This window comes from Cervus elaphus, chromosome 29, assembly GCF_910594005.1.
Source record: "Cervus elaphus chromosome 29, mCerEla1.1, whole genome shotgun sequence".
Taxonomy (NCBI): Eukaryota; Metazoa; Chordata; class Mammalia; order Artiodactyla; family Cervidae; genus Cervus; species Cervus elaphus.
In genome coordinates, this window is record NC_057843.1 from 21,613,155 (window position 1) to 21,626,664 (window position 13,510).

Consider the following 13,510-nt stretch of genomic DNA (forward strand, 5'->3'; position numbering starts at 1 on the left):
CCAAGGAGGTAGAAAGAAGAAGGGGAAGTGGCAAAGTTTATTTTCCTTCCCCCTTCTTTGTCTTGGGTTTTCTTGTTTCCCTTTCTTCTTCCTTTATATATATATATATATATATATATATATATATATATATAAATACACACAAAGGGCTTAATATAGGAAATTGGTACCACAGGTGTTGGATGACTAAAATAGAAAGAAGGGAGCTGTGAGGTAGACTAGGCAAGAAGCAGTTACTACCCTAAGACTGAAAGAAGAAAAGGCAGAGAGTTTACAAGAACCTATGGGTATGAACCAGGAGCCTTAGGAATTGGTGCTTAGCCCTCTAAGGACAGGGCACATCATTGGCCATGGCTGGTACCCCAAGAGGGTATGAAGACACTGTTCTTAGGGTGCTAAAAGTAATTAGAGGGTGGAACCAACTTTTGCTGCTAGGGCCTCCTACTATGTTGTCACTGTTGTTGTTTAGTTGCTAAGTTATGTCTGACTCTTTTATGACACCATGGACTGTAGCCCACCAGGCTCCTCTGTCCATGGGATTTCCCAGGCAAGTATACTGGAGTGGGTTGCCATTTCCTTCTCCAGGGGAATCTTCCTGGATCAGGGATTGAACCTATCTCCTGCATTGGCAGGTGGATTTTTTTTTTTACCACTGAGCCACCAGGGAAGCCCACTTCACACTGTAGAAATAGGCAAAACGGGAGAGAAGTCCTCTCCCTCTTCCTTACTTTCCAGTCTCTCTCAGTGCCCCTATTGGCAGACCCTAAAAGACAACAGGGACTTCCCTGGTAGCTCAGTGGTAAAGAATATGCCTGGCCAATACAGGAGACGCAGGTTTGATCCTTAGCTTGGGAAGATCCCTTGGAGAAGGAAATGGCAGCCCACTACAGTATTCTCGCCTGGAAAATCCCGTATGGACACAGGAGCCTGGCAGGCTACAGTCCACAGGGTCACAAAAGAGTTAGACAGAACTTAATGACTAAATAAAAAGAGAACATCCTTGACAAAGAAGTCATAGGAGAGTTGACTTGGAGCTGAGGGAAAATAGGTAAATGACAAATTCTCCTAAGGGAAAGATAACTGACTTTGGGCAAGTTGCATAAACTCACTGACACTAATTTCCTGTTCTGGAATAGTTACATCTACCTTGGATGGTAATGTCATGTATACAAATAGATAATCTAAATAAAGGGCTTAGTATAGTGCCTGTCCCATAATAGATTCCCAATAAATAAAAATTGACTTCCTTCTTTTCCTCCCTTATTCCTCATCTTTCCTAGTGGAATAAAAGGCTTTCTACCTTGTGACTGGACTCTCAGGCATCAATCAACACCTGTAAGCTGGGCAGGGCAATATTTCCTCTAAGTTGGAAAGGTTTTATTAGCCTAGCAAGATTCTCAAGAGTTTCAAGGAAGAGATAAGCAAATTGCTTCCAATTCATTGCTTACAGTTAATTCATTGTAAGGATACATGGGAAATAGAAAGGGAGGTCTTAGAAGAGCAGCTTCCTGCTCAGGAATGTGTGGTAAACTTCGTAAGACACCAGGAAAATCTGCCTAACTTTGCTAGGGACAAGAATTTTTGCCTGTGTGACCTAACTGTTCTTCACTTCACATTTGTGTTTCCTCCAAATTGTGAATTTAAATGCAGCCTTTTGCCCCTCTAGGTATGAAGTGTTGCTAGCTACTGAGCAGAGTTCACAGCAAGTCTTCTCAAAGGGTATTGACCTCTGAAACCCAGCCTACATGGGACTGATTCCAGTTCATATAACTTCCCCTGTATAATCAATTGAGCTAAGGCAGCAAGGTTCAGCTTGATCTCTGAAAGGCCCTCTTCTAATTCATCCACCACAAAGCAAAAAACTAAGTATTTTCCCCCACAAACTAGACCTTACTGGCTCTTTCTGTCCTAACATAAAGAAATATTTTCTACTCTTTTCTTATAACTATCCAGTTCCAGAACTATTTCTCATTGAGCAAAGTTTCATGAAGCACTGTGAGAAGCAGTGTACTAAGAGTCCACCAAGATAAGTAGATTTCTAGGAAATAAGATAATTTGTCTTTCAACCACACCATGACATGGATCTCAGAAGTGGGGAACAAAGCCAAAGAGAAGGAAATAACGCCTAAATTTTTAAACTGAAGGATTAAATGACTGTGGTATTAACAGAAATCGAGAAAACAGTGATTGGGTTTGCTTGTGATGAATGAGTTGTAGAAAACTTGAAGAAGGTATTTATGCAGAGCCCAAATACATCTTTAAGCATGATCTAGAGATAAGAGCTTTGAAAAATCAGAGAATGAATGAGTGAATCCTGTCTTATTTTGTTTTATTTTTAGTGCAATGATTTCTAAGCTTTCTGGTATCATATGTCACTTTGAACATCTAATTACAGCTATATATACTCAGTAAAAAAGCAAAGAAAATGTCCAGATGTATATATAGCTAAATAGTACATAAACTTTTAGAAGATCTTTAGAACTTGTAGGTTAAGTTCCACCATCTCACCCATGTAATGAAAAATTATAGAAAATATAAAAATCGAAAGCCCTGAATCTGTACTGAGTTAGAGCTTAACATTTCTTGTAAATCACCTTCTTCACCCCCCAAACAAGCTAAAATTCAGTGTGTGCCAAATAGCTTCTTTCCTGGCAAAGCTTTTGATAGATAATGAGAAACAAGACAGGGCAATTCAATGAAAAGAGCTTCTAACTATTGCCAGCAAGAAAATAACCCAAGGTGTTCATTTTCTCAATTACTGCAAAGTTCCTTTACTTGTCGGATGGCCGCGTGCTCCTGAGCAAACCTTGGGGCTAACTGTACACATCCTGGCTTATCCAGTGCACCCTAAGCCCAGAGGCAGCAGCTAGCAATTATATTTCACCAATTGATGTACAATCATAAATTTACAGGCTTGATGGTCCAATGAGGCCCCCTGCTTTGTGAAATAATGAATAGGAAATTGTCAGAATAATTAGTCAAGTCAGACCTTGCAAATCTACCTGTGTATTGAAAGTAAAGAAACAAATAAAAATGCCTGTCTTTTGACAGAATTAGAGATTGAAAGGTGGGATGTGAAAAAGAAATGACAAGGTCAAAATACTGCTTTTTGCCATTTTTGCTGAATTTAGCTCCCTACCTATACAGAATCCAGTGTGTACCTCTCAGATCCTCCTACAAAGTACCAGGATTTATTCCTATTATTCCAGCCACTGGAAATACTGCTATTTCTACAGAAAAATGCCCTTAGCTGGAGTCAGCTATTTTGGCCAAGGTCAGACTCTTACTAGGAAGGAAGTAGGGAAGTTCATACTAAATAAGTGGTCAGTTCCAGATTATAAAGGTCTAGTCTCTCCTGTCAGAATAAGACACAAATCAGAAGGGTCAACCCATCTTCAAAGCTCCCTAAGGGGTTGGCTGAAGTCTTTGATATTACACTGTAGACCGACTTTTCTTTCTGCCCATTCCTAGCTATTTCCCTAAGAACACTCCCTATCAGAAGTTGGTACCAACTGCTATCTGAGTATGCTTTTCAGAAAATCCAACTTGCAGAATTGTCAAATCATATATCAGTGTCAGGATTATAACAAAGAAATGCCTTTAACAAGGAATAATCTATTCAATTCAAGAAGTATTTTTGTATGCCTACTATGGACAAGGCAATTCTACACCAAAAGTAAGTTTTTTCTTAAGATTTTCCCTTGAGAGATTTTTTAACTCTTTTTTTTCCCTTGATTTGGTTTGGTGTAGTCAATCAAATATACATAAACACTAACTTCTGAGCTGACCCTTCTGAGTAAATTTACCTACTTCTGGATTTTCTCACAGTCTAAACTAAAAAAAAAAAAAAAAAGAACTTAAAAAATACACCAAAAGAGAAACTATTGGTGATGAAAATCAAGACTATTTCTGTTACATTTGAAGTACATAATTATGTGTACAACTTAACTATAAATTCAAATAGGTCAGGGAAGGGCATGAAAGGACTATATATATATACAAAGGTAATATTTGATATAAATATCATAATATATTGTCAATACGATGAAGGACACCACAATCTCTATTAACTAGGAAGACCAAGAGAGGTGAATGGATTATATGAATTATATATGTTAAAGGATATAACAAGTGTTACATAGGTATAGTTCTAAATGCTGCAGGTGAATCCCACTTTGTGCAAATCTGATACTTGAAGCCTAGACTAATATAAAAGATGGAGAGTGATTTTAAAATAAATGTGAGACTGATGGGATCAAGATAGTAGAATAGGAAGATTCTGAGCTCACCTTCCCTCACAAACATATCAAAACTACAAATAAATACAGAGCAACATTCTCTGAGAATGATCTGAAGACTAGTAGAATGGCTCTCCTATAGCCAAGGCTCCAAAGAAAGAACCACATTGAGTATAGTAGAAAGGGAAGAAGTGATCTAGTCAGGCAGGACCCACACCCCTAGCAGGTGACCCACAAGAGGAAGAGGATATCACAGGCTTGGGGAGCTTCCCTTTGAAGTGAGGGGTTCGAGCAACAAATTAGGCAACCGGTCTAACACCAGGAAGTCAAATCACCTTAACTGATTTGAATATCAGTGGGGCTTAACAGAGGGGTGTGAAAAACCAAGACTTCACTCTCAATGAACGCATGCACAGGTTTGCTCACTCCCCATCTCAGCACAGAAGCGGCAGACTGAAAACTGCCTCACGCTCTGGCCATCCTGCCAGGACAGCCCACAGGCCCCCCAGCACATCAGCATCCCGCTGCAGCCCCGCCTGCCTCCCCACGAAGGAGGAGGCTGCCACAGCCAATGTGTGGGCATGCATCAGAGGAGGACGGGAACCAGCTTGGGCCCCAGCCCTGCCTCTAGCCAGGGCAGAAACTGCCATCGCGGGTGTGCATATACACAAAGGAAGGAGCAAAGCCAGCTCAGGAGGCCAGCTCCAAGCCCTTGAGCCCTGGCCACCCCCTCAACCACAGCAGAGATTATTACTGAGCCCAAGAGAAGCCCCAGCTCACACCTGGCTCTAGCTATAGCCTCTCCATCCCTAGCCACACCTCGCACCAAGACACCAGCTGCAGCACAGCCAGGAGAAGACATGGCCTGTGTTCACTTTAGATCTAGCTCTTCCGCCTAAACTATCGGGAACACCCGGACTGCATAGGAACACTCTCACACAAGGACATGCCTTCGAGGCCAGGATAGGCAACTGTGTCAATTAATTTCATGGAAACAAAAATAGAATACTACTCAACCAGAAAAAAGAATGAAATTTTGCCTTTGCAGCATGGATGGACCTGGAATGTATTATGCTTAGAAATAAGTCATACAGAGGAAGACAAATACTATACTATCTCACATATATGGAATCTAAAAACTGAATCAAACAAATATAACAAAAACTGAAACAGACTCACAGATAAAGAGAATAAACTAGTCATTACCAGTGGGCAAGAGGAGTTGGGTGAAACAGATAGGGAAAGGGATTTGAGGTACCAACTACTAGGTATAAAATAAATAAGATTCAAGGATGTAATGTATAGCACACAGAATATAGTCAACATTTTATAATAACTTCATCTGGAGTATAACATCAAATCACTATGTTGTATGCCTAAAAATTTAAAAATTGCTAAAAGATTTTTAAAATATTTAATTGAAATATATCCCAAATTTTAAAATATATTTATAATCAAATTTTTATCAGCATATTTTATAGATCTTTCTTTTAATTTTTAAAATCTCCCTTTCTGCCCTAACTTCTGTATAAATACCATCACTGTTTTCATTTTTAACTGATATTGTGATTTATAATAAGAAATATATATTCGGTCTTTGTCCTCTTTTCTGGCACAGAGTTCAGAATTTTCTAAGTGATGGAAGCAATAAAGATGTCTTTTGTTATATTTAATAAGGTGATTTGGGGACCTCCCCCCCAACCTAGGAATAGGGGCTGATTAGCAGGAGAACTTAACATGTGCTTACAGGTTTGAAACTTTAGTCCCATCCCCTGACTTCTTAGAAGGGGAGAGGAGCTAGAAATTGAATCACCAATGGCCATTGATTGCATCCTTCATGCCTGTGTAATGAAGCCTTCGTAAAAATCCAAAAGGATAGGGTTTGGAGAGCTTCCTGGTTAGTGAGCAATGGAGATTTGGGGAGAATGGCTCACTCTGAGAGGTCATGAAAACTCTGAGCCCGTTCCTATACCTTTCCCTCTGCATGTCTTCCATCTGGCTGTTCTTGAATTATATCCTTTTGTAATAAGCAGGTTACCTAGGAATCAAAATGTTTCCCTGAGTTGTGTGCTGCTGTAGCAAATTTTTCAAACCTGAAGAGGAGACTGTGGGAAGCTCTGATTCACAGCCAGTTGTCAGAAGTATAGGTAACTGCCTGTGCTTGCAACTGGTGTCTGAAATGGGGGCAGGAGGACAATCTTATAGGACTGATGGTGGAACCTGATGCTATATTTAGGTACAACAGATAAAGTCAGAATTGAACTGAATTGAGTGGGATTCTTAGACACCCTGCTGGTGTCCAAGAATTATTTAGTGGTTTGTGGGACAACTCCCAGCCATGTGTGCGCGTGCGCACACACACACACACACACACACACACACACACATTGCAACTGAGTCCAAGAACTTGACCTATACATAATACCCATGCTCCTGCCTCTTACCAGTAGTGTGATCTTACAAGGGTATTTGTCCATCCAAGCCTCAGCTTCCTCTTCTGTAAAATGGATCTGGAAATGCTAGGCGAGAGCTAAGAAAAACTAAAAAGAAATGTATGAGAAGATGCCTCACAGTCCTCAATGGTTGCTACATATTCTCAATAATGCAAAATGTTTGATAAAATTTTCCACACAGATTTTAAGAAAGGAATATGTTCAAATAATGCAATGATTTAGCACACACTCAAATCCCTTATAGCTTACATGACTGTATTTTAACACAAGGAGAGTATTTTTTTAAGATAAACTTTTAACTCTGTATTTATAAATAATGCCCTGATAAAGAACAACTCATTATCCCTCTTCAAAATGGCCTAAGATAAAGGAAACTGCTTTCAGGTTAAGATCTGCTTACTTAGTGGTTTATGGGGAAACTCCCAGCATCCTACCCCTGCGTGTGCACATGCCAAGTGATCTGAGCCTACTCTTCTCAAATACATAATGTTCCTTTTATAATTTGGTGCTGAAAAAAAGTCCTCATGAGAAGAGGCAACAGGCTCACTAAGTTCTCAAGTGTTTTGTAATTTAAGGATCTAGCAAGTGTAATAGGCCTTAAATAATCTTTCCAGAAGAAACTTTGTACTGTGTTTAGTACTGTGTTTACCAGGATCATTTGCTTTAAAGTTGAATTTGCTGAAAAGCCTCAGGCACAATTTTTAACAGTGTCCAGAAGCACTGTAATTAGGCAATTAGTGCTTAATGACGTAGAAGAAGGATGTAGCTCTACTCTACATAAAATTGAAAGAAAGGTATCGCTTGAGCACTTCAGACCACAGAGGCATGCATTTTCCACTGTCAGCATTACAGGCGTTTTGTTGCTATTTTTCAATGGGCAGCAACACACACAAATTTACCTAAAAGCAATCGGTCAACATTTAGAAGCAAAGATGCACAAACAGGAAAAGAGAGTTTTGATTTTCCTGTTCTTTGAGAAGTCAAGGTGAGTGCATGGCGTATTTATGTGTTTGGTGAGCTTGCTTTTGCTTTTTCCTAGTCCTGTTTCATGCACAATACTAGGATGAAGGATGTTTTAGCACTTTTAGAACTTTCCTCCTGTATGGAGGCTAAGATTTCTGTAAAATTTAGAAACTTTGGGAAATGTTTTCTTAAATTCAAATGTTATTTCCACAAGACCAATGCGGTGACGTTTTGAAATATTCAATTAAGTAGACACCCGCCCAGTGCCATGCACTCTGAGGCACCAAGAATGTAAAAATGACACAGGTATGAGCAGCAGGCTTTTACTCTGGCATTCTTGACGATGGGTTTTTATTATAACTACAACTCTTTATACAATGAGTTCATACAGAATTAAGATTACTCTTTTGTAAAGCTGATGTGAAATGACCTTTCATGGATGAATTGTTTTTCCGAGGATGACATCAAACAGATGTAGTAATTCATGTAGAAACCTTTAAAAACAAAAGGACTACTTTCTTCATGAGACAAACTGATTCAGAAGCAGAATTCAGACTAGTTCTGGCCTAAAATCCACCCAATCCATCCAAGGACTAATAGGATGGAAATGCAGCCAGAAATGGGCCTGAGGTAATATTTAGTCACAACAATAACTATGATTAAATAAATTCAATTAACCAACATATGAATAAAAGAAAAAATGGACTTTCAAGTACACTTAAGAACTTAAGCATTCACATAAAGGTCAGAGAGCCAAGGTGTAATTTCAGCTCTCATTTACTGACAGTATGCCTCAAATATTTGTAAACCTCCATTTCCTTACCCATAAGCTGGACATAGTAATGCTTGTCCTTCATTCAGAACATAGGTCATTAATATGGAAGCCTTTTATGAATTATATATACCTTACAAATGTGGGGAAGTTAATTGGCTATCATTAGGGGTGCCTTCGTATAACTACATGTATTTACTTTGAAATAGTAGGAAGCTCCCAAGTACATAAGTCATCTTAGGAATATACTTACCCTCAGCTCCACTGAAGCAAACTTCAGATGGTGCTGACTGTGCCCAATAAAGGAAAGAAATGTGCTGAATTTTAAAAATAAAATCAAGAAATTAAATGTCCAGACCTATTCTAAGGTAAAAAGTAGAAACTCAATTCCTGAATTAGAGAGCATGTGCTTAGAAACAGAAGATAGATGCAGAGAACAAACACAGTACTTCTCTGATCCAAACCCCTCCTGTTATTCTTCAGGTGAAGGGTTCAGGTTTTCATTATCCAGCTGGGACCTAGAAGGATATTCATGGAAATATATTCCATGCCTATCTGCTTCTTGAACTGCTTTCTAATGCCTATATCCAATTTCCTGGGGAGTCTTATTTTTTCATTAGGTTTTTTCAAACTAATTTTGAATTGAAAGACTGCTTTGTTTCCTCTGAATGATTAGGTAAAATAAGTATGAGTGGATATATCCCAGTATGGAAGCCAATGTATTGATCACATCATCCCTTGAAATTCAGACCTCTTTCAAACCAAACTATAACACAGCTTTACGTAACATCAGGGCTCAAACTCAAGATAAAATGTTGAATTGCCCTTCTGATGACCGTTTCTGGGAACTGAACACCTAAACGAGCAGTTCATTACCTAAAATCTATGGACTTTAGGGGAGGAAGTATGTCAAGAATGCTTCAAAAGAGTGTGTAAAAATATTTGTAAATATGAGCATTTTTCTGGGGAGATGACCTATTTCTGTCCCTAGACCCTTGGAATGATCTAAGACACACAAACATGAATGAGGATGGTAGGCCTGTCAAAACTCCTGTAAAAACTGCATTTTTGTATGCCTTCTATCCTATAAAGGACAACTTGGCAAATGATCTGCATGAGCTGCTGCTCTTCTCTTATGTAAGTATTTTTTTTAAAACTTTGGCTTAGCTCTTTAATTTCAAGTGACAATAAAAAACTGTGCATTAAACTGAATCAGCCAGCAGTTCTTCAGCCAGTTCTGGGCTCTAACTCAAGACATTGCTCATCTCAGCCCTTGTTAGCACAAAGAAATGAGCGTGAAGGTTCTTTTCACCCTATTTTTAAGATTAAAAGATTTTGGAAATGATTTCTCTGATTGATACTTATTGACATTTTAATGAATGTTTTTAAAAAACATAGGCCATTTACTCCCCTAGCAAAGAAATCATGGCTGTAATGAAAGATTCCAATTAATAAAGCTGTCTCCATTGCTTCAGATTAACACTATTAAAGCATCAGTGAATTAAAGTTAAAATAAGATTCTCTGGAACTGCAGCAAATGAAGTCTTTTTGGATAAAGAAAAATATATCTCTCCCTTTCAAAGGCATTTCCTTCTTTGCCTGTACATGGAATTTCATAGAACCTGCAAATTATAATAACTTAAACCTATGAATTTTAAAAATAAAATACTTTCAAATTAAATATAAGGAAAAGTAGCTCTACAATTCAATGTTTGTCTTCAGAATGACAGACTGCTGTGGTAATTACTAACATTGTTTAGGACTTTCTTATGGGAAAATCTTTTTCCAAAATTTTATCTCTACTCAGTGTTCACAATAACAATGTGATATTAATGCTATCCTTCATATCACGAAGGAGGGAATAGATTTCACCTGTGTTCTGATCCTACATCTTCAGAAGATTTTCTCATTTGAATGCTCCTGTCATCAATAGTTTATGAACTTAATCTCAGAGTTATCCAAATGGCTAGGAAGATATATCCTCTATTAACTCACTTCAGTCATTGCTTGAAGGCTGCTTGGGGTGGTGGAGTGGGAGTGACATGGAGCTGGACTCTATGGTCCTTGCCCCGCAGGTCCCCAGCCTCTGTAGAAAAACTTTAACTGAAGAATAAGGTTAATCAAAGAAGTGAGAAAATGCAGAAACAAAGGAAAACAGTCAAATGAGACCAAATAACGAGTTTAGTCATTAAATCAAGTAAAATCAAGACCTTTAGTTCCAAAAAAAAAAGACCTTTAGTTCTTTCTCAAGGGTGACAGATAATATTCTGAGCCATATTCTGTGAGCTGTTGTATAGATATTTCCACCAGGTGGAAGAAGTTAACTACAGGAGGACAAGACTGAAGCCATGACATAATATGCAACAATTCTGAGAACTTGTCTCTAAGAAATGGTAACAAACCAATCCTGGAATGAAAGATTTACCTATACTTAAACCAATCAAGATGATGCTAATCAGAACACTGCATGACTAATATCAAGATGACTGCCAGAGCTGACTGTGCTGTTTTGGCATATAGCCCCCTCCCTCCATCTTCCCCACTGACTGTCAGTGGGGAAAGTTGGTCTTTAGACAGGAGGCCACCCTCCTCCACTTCCCCGCCAGGCTCCTAAATAAACCAAACTTTCCTTTCCACTAACTTGCCTCTTTATTTGCTTTTGAGTGGTAAGCAGTCATTCTACCACTTTCGGTAACAGGAAGAGGGTACATGGCTGATGGTAGAAAGAGACAAGAAAGCCCAAGGGCAGAGTCATAGTAAGCTGCTTTCTTTTGGAGTCTTTTGGGTCAGAGTACATGAGAACAATGAGTGCGGAAGGAATATAAGCAGGGCACGAATAGCATCTGCTACAGTGAAATAATCTATAGGACAACTGACCAACACAACCATGAAAAGGGGAGTGAGGAAAAGCTACTATTCCAGATTAAAGGAGACTTAAAAAGTCTTCAGTGAAATAAATTGGCAAGTGGTTTGTTTGCATCCTGGTTTAAACAAACCAAAGTTATTTTAAGTCATTCAGGAGAATTCTCAGATGTTTTGCAAGACATATTCAGGAAATGTTTTAAGTCTCACTTTGTGATGTAAAAAGTAAAGACTCAATGCTTAAAAGAATTGCAGAATTTTTGCAAGGGCTTAAGATGAATAACACGCACTTCCCTGGTAGCTCAGTGGTAAAGAATCTGCCTGAGATGCAGGAGACTCAGGTTCGATCCCTGGGGTTGGGAAGAGCCCCTGGATGAGGGCTGGCAACCAACTCCAGTACTCTTGCCTGGAGAATTGCATGAACAGAGGAGCCTGGTGGACTACAGTCCATAGGCTCGCACAGAGTTGGACACACCTGAAGCGACTGAGCCACAGGAGCAGCAAGATGTACAACACAAGCAAGAACATTTCAGGATGAAATATCAACATAATAAAAGAGAAGAGGAACTACAATTCTGTTGTGAAAAAAGAGAAAACCTGCTACTTTCATTGTGACTATATTCCCCATGAGATGGTCATACACCACAGCCTGGAGAAACTTGAGTTTCATTATTGATTGATCTTTCATAACTGCACTTCAAAACACTAGGAAGTGGAGTGAGCACATTTGCTGCAAGTGACTAAAATTAAGATTCATGTATTGGTTTTTAAATACGGCCCAGCACTAAGACTCTGAAGCAATTTTCAACTCTTATCTCAAATTAAAACAAAGGAAATCATCTCTTTAGGGAAAATGTCAATGGAGATAATGTATCATTTTGTAATCCTCTATAGCTACCAAGGCACCTGGGAGATCAAAGCTCTCTGACCAAATCCTTGATAGAAGCACAGCCTTAAAGGTTTTGCCATTTCTTGACTCTAAGCACTGAGATAAGCTAGGCCAACTGCCGTATTCAGCTAACTACCACAAATGACTTCACCCTGTGGCCAGTTTTGCTGAACTTCAATGACAGAGTTACAAGGTTATTGAAAAACTCTTAAAAGGGGAGAAAAATAAAAAAAAAAACCTCTCACTAAGAATTCAAGGCTCTTTTCCCCTATAACATGCCGTATCAAGGTTACAGGTTTATGTACATTGACTTCTAAGCAAAATTATAAGCAAGTAAATATTATAGATTGTAGATAGCAACATGGTTATTAAGCACTCTATCAGAAATCATTGCCTTGAAACAGCCTGCCATCCGGAAGGTATTGTAAGGAGAATCTCATGCCTGGCTATGAATAGATAACATCTGGTCAGATTTCACTCTACCTTACAGTTCACAAAAATAATGTGCATTTAACCTCATCTCTCACCACACACACCTCTTCTCCAACATTGCATTTCATCCTTAGGCTTTGTGGAACTTCTATGAATTCTTTGAACATGGCTTGCTCCCTCTCATTATCCTTTAGGCTGTTCTGCAGTCACCTCACCAAACGGGTAGCTCTGATTAACCCTTAAGATCTCAACTTTAATGTCACCTCCTCCATGAAAACTTCCATATATGCTCCACCCCAAGTTGGGTAACTCCTGTCAGCTCTCATCACTTCCTGTCTCATAGCACCCAGGATGCTCTTTGCTTGTCCCTATATAATTCTGAGGCCCACGGGGACAGCAACCACATATAGCTCATTCAACACTGTATCTACAACAGTTAGCATAGTGCCTAGAAAACAGTAGCCACTCAATTACTATTCATATGGATGAATAAGTGAGTAATAAATTAATCTTAAAAACACAGACAAGAAAATAAAACAGAATTCTGACCAAAAAATAAAGTATGATCTGGAAATCCTTGTCTTGATTATTTGGAGCCTATGATTTCCTTATTTCTCAAAAAATCTTATATCTTGATGATGCAGGTGTTGGGGAGAGGGAAACACATCACCTCTCTGTCACCACCTAAACACAGCATCACTAGCGTTAATCATAAATCTCACATCATGGAAAGTTTTCCAGGCAGTGCCCCATGAGCACTGTGCTTTGTGAATTCATTCACCTGATCCTCCCAACAACCCCGTAACAGACACACTAATATTACCTTTTACAGATGAGGAAAATGAGGCACAGAGAGGTTAGTTAACTTGTAGAAAGGTACACAGCAGGGAGTCAGGATTTA